This window comes from Ammospiza caudacuta, chromosome 7, assembly GCF_027887145.1.
Source record: "Ammospiza caudacuta isolate bAmmCau1 chromosome 7, bAmmCau1.pri, whole genome shotgun sequence".
NCBI lineage: Eukaryota > Metazoa > Chordata > Aves > Passeriformes > Passerellidae > Ammospiza > Ammospiza caudacuta.
In genome coordinates this window covers 3,076,898-3,085,963 of record NC_080599.1, presented here as the reverse complement: position 1 = coordinate 3,085,963, position 9,066 = coordinate 3,076,898, and positions in this window count along the sequence as shown.

Sequence of the window (9,066 nt, the reverse complement as noted above, 5' to 3'; positions counted from 1 at the left end):
TTTTTTAAAAAAAGAAGTTGAATGCACTAATTCCCATTAAGTTGCTGAAAACAGAAAAGCTTGCCCCAAATCCCCCTGAGCTGTGGCAGTTCTGCTGTGAAAGAGCACAGCAGCAGCTCCAGGCCTCAGGAGCAGACACTCACTGCTTTGGCGTTTGCACTTCACTGCAAAGGGAATCACTCTTCTAGCACTCAGTCAAGGGTCAAAATAGACAGTCAAATCCTTTCATTACAAAATTGAGAATAAAAGAAGCTTTCCCTGAGTTCTGGGAAGAACTACAAAGTCCTTAGAAGGCCTTCTGAGAAGGCCTCCTGGTCGGCATTTTGGAAGTTGTCCTGCTTGTCTCAGCAAATTAAGGAAATGACAGACTCTGCTGCCACAGACTCTCCTGTGGAGGGAACGGAAGCCCTGCAGGTTCCCTTGCAAATGCTGCCCCTGTGGCTACAGACACCCCCTTTTTAGCTGAACCTCTTGACAGGAGCTTTACCAAACCACTGGCATCCTAATGCTCTTTCTCTTTCAAAATCAACTGAGCGCCCAAGAAAGAGCAGGAAGACATAAAAAAGCCAGGTTAGGATACACCCTAGCCTAAGTAGAAGAGAAATCTCTACTTACGGGTGAAGTGTGTCACATAATACATGGAAAAAGAAATGCCGTACGCAGCAAAAGCTGCTGTGGCCAGATGGTGAAACATTGTCATTTTTGAAAGTTAAGTAAATATAGAAAAAAGAAGGCTCTTGTCAGTGGGTAGCTACCCACTGACAAATTCCCCAACTAGGAGGGCTCTCCTGATGTGAGCAAGGCCTAGGGCTGCTCTGGCGCTCAGGCCTTCCATGCACCAAGGCAACCTTCTGATGTCACTAAGACAAGGTGGAAACCATGCCCTGACATCACAAAGCAAATGCTCCATGTTTCTCTGTGAATTTATGCCAAGCAATAACCAACCTTCCCTACAGCAAACACAAAAGAGCCTGGGAAGTTCTTCTCTGTCACAAAGCAGCACAAAATCCCCACATGGGCCAAACCTTGTTGTTCAGGGGATCCAAGAGGAACTCAAAGAGAGCCACAAGCACCTATAGCCTGTACCCCAGCTGAGCACTCAGATGGGACACAAGCAAAGGAAACCAGACCAAGACAATGCCCCACAGCATTGCACATGTGAGAAATGACTATCACTTTTAAAATTTTAAAGGTTTACTAAACCTTAACAAAGGACTGAATAAGGAAAAATTGCAGCATTGGGAGTCTCTGTGACTAGCAGCCATGTGCTCATCTACAATAACGATGCTCTGCCTTTTATACCCTTAGCCCCTGCCAAAGTTTTGTCAGTCAACTCTTTCTCTGCTATCCATTGGAGGATATTACATTCTTGCATCCTGACTGGAGGTCAGGTGTTGTTACACCCTGCCTGCTGGTCACAAGCCAGCCGTCCCCAAATGCCCTGACTACCCAGGCTGTTACAAGGGGGATGGGAAAGAGGACTATGAGAGGATATATTACAATACCATCACTACACATTTGAACATCCACGTAACATCTGCTTCTTAATTGTCAGACCCAACCATTGCATTACTTGTCTAGAACACACAGAACCAAGAGAGAAGCCACTGTTGGCATCACAGCTGAAATGCTTCCTAACAAATCTCCCCATATATTTGCACCTTTATTGGACATGCCCAGGGCTCCGGTGCGGGTACATCTCTGCCTCTCTTCCCCTTTGGCAGCAGTCGAACTGGCAGCACCTGCCCGCCAGCAGCAGCTGCTCCCAGCTGGGAACGCCGCTGGCGGTGCTGATTTCCAGAGGCTTCTGTGTGCCAGGGGAAGCCAAGGCAGGAGCGGGTTGAACTGTGCTGGCGCTGCTGCTGCTCTGTGCCAGAGAGCCCCGGCTGGGCAGGGCACGGTGCCCACTGCGCTGCGGGCTCCTTCTCCTGCCACAGCTGGGCACACCTGGCAGCAAGGCATGACAACCTGTGGGCAAGCCAAGGGGTTTCTGGGGCTGCACTGCTCTGCACACGCCCAGCACACCTGCAGCACACAATTTTAACCCTCAAACTGGTAAACCAAAGGGAAACAGCAGGAAAAGATTTCATTTTGGCCATTCTTACCTGCTCAACAGAAGTCTTCAAAATGAACGTTACCAAGCAGGGCCCAATTCCTGCTGCCAGCTCAGGGTTAGAAGAGAGGCAATCCTTGATCTCAGCACTGGGTGTGTGGGGAATCACTTCCCTAACACGTGCACACCCAGTAATCTCACTTACTAGTTTGTATCCATGGATCTAAGACATATTCAATACTTTGCTGAAACTCACAGGCTAAATATTCCCCCAAATTATTTGATTTACTGATTGATACTTATTGACTTCTTGATACTTAAATCACTTCTCCGAATTTACTGACAAGAGAATAGGAGTGTCCTGTAGGGCCCTACTGGTCATTGTCCCAGGTTCAGGAGGAGACCCATGCAGAAAATAACCCAGGACAAAACTGGGCTTGCAAAGCAAATTCATTCTATTTGCTGCAGTAGTAAATAGTACATACCAAGCCCTGGATTCCTAAAAATCTGCTGAGCGGGAGAAGGAGGTGGAGCGTGGTGCTCGGCAGCAGGAGCAGGTAGGCAGTGCACTTTCAGGACATCCACAGGAGCAAAATGCTGTGCATCTCATCCTTCTCACCCTTCCAGCTCAGAACCAGGCCTGGGATCTCCTGCTCAGGAGTAGAATTTCCCAGTTACAGCATCAGCTCACACATGGCTGGTGTGTGAGATGAGGCCATGAATCCAGGATTTAAAAGAACTGGAAGAGTTAAAATTTTAGCAAGATTTAGTTAGGGGGAAAGAGTATAGCAAGAAGAGTAGAAATAATAAGGGATAATTAATTTTTATCAGATAAGGTAGTTAAGGCTAGGGTAATATATCACTTGCCTGTCTTTACTATGTTTAAAGAAGCGGGATGGGATGCGGATTTCTTTGTGACAAAGAAGAGGACCGTAGCCTGCACCTGGGCCCCAAAACTACAACTATAGCCAAGGGGTGTGAAAGCCTGCCAACAGATCATAAGGAAAGAGGTCAAATTGAGGAAGACATCTTGGCCTTCATCAGAAGGACACCATTCCCCACTTTAAAACCCACCAACCCATTTGAAGTGAAAGACTGAAGAAATGTGAAGGAACTTTGGACTCAATTATAATACATTTTAATTCAAAGGAGGGTAAGCAGTGTTATCTAATGAATAAGTGTTAGGTTTTTTGGGATTTATATGAATGTGTAAGATATTTTAGATGAGTAGAGATGAGAGAGAGAGCCAGTGATTCTTCACACATGTCTTTAGGAGACAACTCCTCCTGTGCCTGGCTGTAATAAACACACCACCTCCTACCTTTAACTGTGGGGAGTTCTATTCCACACCTCATTTGGTGACCGCAGCAGGAACGCTTCCCTGCTCCAGTGAGAACATCAGGGCTCTGGATGTCTCTGGGCGCTGCCAGGACATTCCTTTCCTGGAGGCACCTCCGCTCTCGGCTGCTCCTCGTGGGGGACAGACAAGACTGCTGGCACTGTGGAGAAAGGAACGTTTAACTCTGTATAAAGTAACCCGTAAGGCGTATGCAGGGGAAGGGCTGTTCACAAGTCACACAGAGATGTCCTGTGCACAACGTACGCCTGTGCAGTTTGGGCTTGGGTCTGGCTGATGGCAGAAAGGATTTGCTGTGTCAATAAGGACCTGCTAGTAATTCTGGGGGTGAATTGAGCAAATCCTGTTTTATTGCTGCTGTTTTTCCTGTGTGTTGTAATTGTGGTTGTATTTTCAGTGTGTGAATGTTTGAGGAAGATGATGTGGGTGGATGCCGATGTGGTGTATGGTGTGTGTTGTGTTGAGAAGAGTGAGCTCTCTGTCCCCTCATAAAGAGATATTCCCTTCCCAGTGAGCCTGTGTGTGTGGACTTTCTAGTTGCAGGGATTGGTACTCCCTGTGACACCTGGTGCTTGGGTATACAGGGGGGTTGAGTGGTTTTTCTCCCACATTGTGGTCATTTGGGACTGCACGGTTGTGTTTGGGGAGATTTCAGGATTTTGTTTGCAACAAGTGCAGCAATTTATGCAGAAAACTACAGTGTGGTGATTTATTATGCTGAACTATGGCAGTTCCTTTCTACTGCCCCCCTCTCCGAGCATTTACAGTCTCCTGCCACGAGGAGGACACTCTCTTTCCTCCCCTGGACATCCTCTTTCCTTTCCTGGACACTCCCTTTCTCTCCTGGAGCTTTTCTCCATTAAAGCTGTGGGACTTGGTCCCGGGAAGAGAGAGCGCCTCTCGTCTTTTGCTTTTGTCCTTGTCAGTGTCACTGGGCCCAGAGCTTGCCAAACTGATCCCCCACAAGATGAATACTGACAAATGGTCCCATATACACAGCTCAAAAATTGGCCACATTTTTGATGGACTGGGGTGTTCGCCACATTTTGGAATTCCCTATTCCTACATAGGTCAGGCAATTGTTGAAAGGACGCAACACACTCTAAAACCATTCTACATCAAGAAAACGGGGAGTGGCCCAAGCAACACCCCTGATGAGGTTGAGCAAAGCTTTATATGTCTTTATGTTTTTAGTAGCTCATTTGCAGGAACTAATCCTCCAATTTTTAGGCACTTTTCAAACAGCACACAGGAAAAATTGAAAGAAAATCCTTCAGTTTTGATCAGAAACCTTGAGTTAGGACAAACTGAAGGACCATTTTCACTAATCACTTGGGACAAAGGGTATGCTTGTGTTTGCACAGGTGCCGGACCTAAGTGGGTCCTGGTGAAGGATGTGAAACTGTCTCATACACAAGAGCGCACCGACAATTCCACCAGCAGGGAAATGAGCACGCAGATGTGAGCTGCACGAGAAGCTACGGTGCATGCCAGGCGTTCCCCGTTCAACCTGTGAAAGCTACAATTCTGGAGTTTGATGTTGATTTTTGGACTGGGAAAATGGTTTGTATCGTAGAGCTCTTTCAGCAAAAGCATGGTGTCCATTGTGTTCTAAAGAATTCTAAGATATCCAAATTTGTAAAAATTGAAGGTTAGAGGGACAGTTTAGTGCCCTGTAGTTGGCCAGTCCCTGAACATGCGCTAAAAGATTTGCTTGAGAACTGAAATAGATGGGGAAGCTTTTGCCAAAAAACAGCTGACCAGGAACATGGAGCTTGATCAAATGATATACTGGCACTTGTTGGTTTTGCTTGCTTGCTTTTGCATGCATACATGCCTGTAGATCAACCAAAAATGAATGTTTGCCTTGCTTTAGCCAAGTCAGCAGGCTCAGTCACCATGTGTTTGACCCATTTCAGCCCAGACAAATCCTTTGCAACCCGTCTGGCCGGTGTGCCTGTGCCAGCCAAGGAGCAGCCAATACCCAATCATGACAAATATTGGTGTGAGGCTGCCAACAAGACCAATCCCATAACCAGCTGACATCACTGGGCCCATGATTTTCTTAAAGCACCTTCTGAACCTCAAGAATTGGGATTCTTGGTTCATTGGTGATGGAATTTTTTGCTGAGTTTCAGTACCAGGGAGATCCACAGTTGAATGTTACTCCCCATCATCCTGAGGACAGATACTCCAGTTTGTGGTGCAATTGTAGTACCCCAGTGCCCCCTAAGGGTGAAACTGCTGACGAGTAGATGACCTAGATGAGTCCCCACATCAATTAGCAACAGAATATTGGCTCATTTGTGGAGATAGAGCCTGGCAGGACATTCCCTCAAAAATTAAAGTGGCCCATGTAGCATCAGACAACTCACTGTGATAGCACCTATCGTTAAAAAAGCCATCAAGAGAAAACACAGAAAAAAAGATTTGCCCATCATTATCAAGAAAACTGTAATAGCAATTTCAGACCCTAGGGCCCTGCAAAATGAGGTACATTGAATTTATTTCTACATCAACTTGCCTTGGGTGAGGCATTGAAACCATTACACCGATTGGGGTGTTGGCTGAAGAAAGGAGACAGTGCTACTTCCATTGCAATTAGTGACATGAGGACTGATGTTAGTGCTGTCAGACATGCAACCTTACAGAACAGAGCAGCAATTGATTTCCTTAGCAGCCATTCCATGTGTTCAGTGTCACCCCCATGTTCAACACTGTCACTGTCAGCTTTGACAGCTTTTGGACTGTGTTTGAGAAGTCAATTTTTTCTGACTGTTGAAGGGCTTTGGGGCCCAGAGTTCTTGTTAGGAACAAGGGATTAAGCGTGTGAGCCATGGAGTTGTTGGACCAGGTGTTTTGTGTAAGTGGTGAGAAGGGTTTCTTCCTTTCTGTTTCCCTTTCAAGGGGAATATTAATGTTGCCCCTGAGTCCTCAGGAGGGGAGCCTGTGGACAGAGCTGCAGCAGAGGGAGCTTTGCCTGGCACCGAGAGCTGTGGGAACAATCCCCAGGAGCCCGAGGAGCCTGGTAAGGACAGAGCCCCCACTGGTTTAGAGAGGTGTGAGATGGCTGCTCTGAGCCTGCCTCTGGCAGGGAGGGAGATGAGAAGGCTTGAGTTCCTGTCTGCAGCCTTGGTGCTTCCTGGTGCCTTGAGTTCAAATCCTGCGCTGGCACAGCCTGCCTGAGCCCTGCCCTCCATGCTTCTCCAGAGGCTCTGACATTGAGTCCTCTGAGGGAATCCACAAAATTAGAGAGTTTTGGGAAAGCTGCAAAAGGCAGGTCTCAGATACAGCAGAACTGTGATTAGAGCCAAGCAGCAGCCGTGAGATAGGTCAGCAGAAAAATTATTTAAACTGCAGAAAAGCAAGGACAAATAGAACAATGGTCTGTGTATTAATGCTGGTCTAGAATAAATCTCCAAGCTACAGAAAAGTTTATCTAGCAAGATATTGGGAAGTTTGAAGCTTAATAATGGAGCTCAGTGCACTGTGTTTTAAGGCTTACTAGTAGGTATTGTCTTTGAAATAAACAAGCACTGTTTTAACCAAAGGTACCTGTGCTTAGAGTGATTGGATAGAACTACTGTCAATATGCTTTTGCTTTGTGTGATTGGTCAAAAAACTTTTCAAGTAAGTTTTAACATTAGGTTCTTTGTCTGCTGCCTGGGATGTGAGCTGCTGGCATCTTCCCATTGTCATAACCATGTAATGAGACTGATGCTGGAAAACAAACAGCTCGAGGTGCGTTCCTCAGCAGCCCCGGCCCGCTCGTGATTTCTACATAGCCCCTGCCAGCGCCAAATGGCACGGCTTGATTTGCAGGGCAGACAGTCTTAAACATCTGCAATATCCTGTCAGAGTCCTAGTTTGGCTTCATTCAAAGAAAGAGGAGAGTGCACCTAACACTGACCACTTGATAGGCAATATCTTCCACCTTGCCTTTGTACCCCTACAGAGAGGCTGTCTGCAAAATGCCCAGAACACCCTCCAAATCTGCAGCAAGGACAGGAAAAGCAGGCAGAGAATCTTTCTGTTTTCAAGGTCCCCCTTCCTAGGCGACTTGACCCTTTCTACCTGATTCTCACTTGAGATCTACCCATGATAGAGCACTGCAGGAAAACACTTTAAAGGGTCATTAACCAGGACCTGCTTGGAAAGCAAGGGTAGAAACTCTTTCCCTCCCTGATGGGATGCGGGCCGGCAACTGCTGCTCTGAAGATGTGCAGCTGCTCCTCTCTGGAGAGGCCATAGAAGGGCTGTGATGGACTACGGGAACCAGAGGAATGATGAGCTCAGGTTGGCATTTGAGCTTCATGGGAACAAGCAGAATGAAGAGCTCACAGTGGAGATGAAATTTGCCTGTGCCTGGCTCCTCCGAGGAAACCCCAAGAATTCCAGATGAAGCAAACACCTTCTCCCAAGAAGCTAGGAAACCTCAGAGTCCTGAGCACCTGCACTTAGCCTGGAAAGGCCGGGAGGCAGCTCTAAATCCTCAGGTGAGGCAGCACTGAGGTCCTGGAATGAGAGCGCTGTGTAGCAGTGTTGTCCAGAGCCACTGCCAGGAAGTTCTGGGAGCTCCAGTCTATGAGATTCAGTTCTACAATTTGAAAGAGCAATGCAGGTCACACCATGATGGCTAGAGAGCCCTGCCCTTCACCCGTGCTGCTGCAGCAGGTGTGGGTGCACATGTGCACACACACATATGCAGGTGAGGGGCAGCCTTCTGAGTGTCACTATGCCCAGCTGCTGGGGCCAGGTACCCTGCTCCAAGGCATCTACACTGTGCCCTAGACCACTGTCCTGCTAAGGCCACACAGGGACACTCCAGAAGGGGTCTGTGCTAGCCTGGGTACACCAAATAATACAGATAGCCCAGTTACACTGTCCTAGGAACAGCAATCCAGTGCAGAATGTTCTGGATGCCCAGCACTCAACCCTGTAGTCTACTTACAGTAGTCATTGAACATCTCTGGTGCATCCAAGACCCGTTCTGGCTTTGAGGGAATATTTCTGCTATTCTTCCTGCTGGATCCAGGTGCCATTTTCTGACTGTAGAGCACTTTCAGGTTATTCTGACAGCCTGTGTGCAGGGGAACAGGTTTGTTAACCTGAGTTAGTTTCCTCCCAGCTGAGTGCTGCTCACCCAACTAGGAATCCCTTGGAGTGAAAAGAAAGTCCTAAGAGAAACACTCACAAGCCTGCAGCGCACTAAAATCACGGGCAGTATGAACTGCTGAACAGGGGTGAGCTACAATTTCCTCATTCATGGAAACAAATTTGACAAACACTTGGGTTTTTGAATCCCATTATATTTAGTTGCAGTTTAAGCTAGAAAGTGCACAGCAGAGGGTTTGATGCTCTTACAGACTTCAGGAAGGTTTGGAACCTGCAGTATAGGTGAAATGTCACCGACATCTTTTCATAAAAATCCTTTCTTTAGGATTTTTCCCCCTTCTGAGAAGCTGTGGCCTCAGCAACAAAAGGTAAACAATGGTTATCTGCTGCTGGGGAATGCAACAGGTGGATGTGTGATTGGTCTCAGTTGGATGTTTGGATTTACTGACCACTCAAGGCAGAGCTAGGTCTCACTCTCTGCTGAGACACAGCCCTTTGTTTATTCATTCTTTTTCTATTCTTAGCTTAGCTAGCTTCTGAG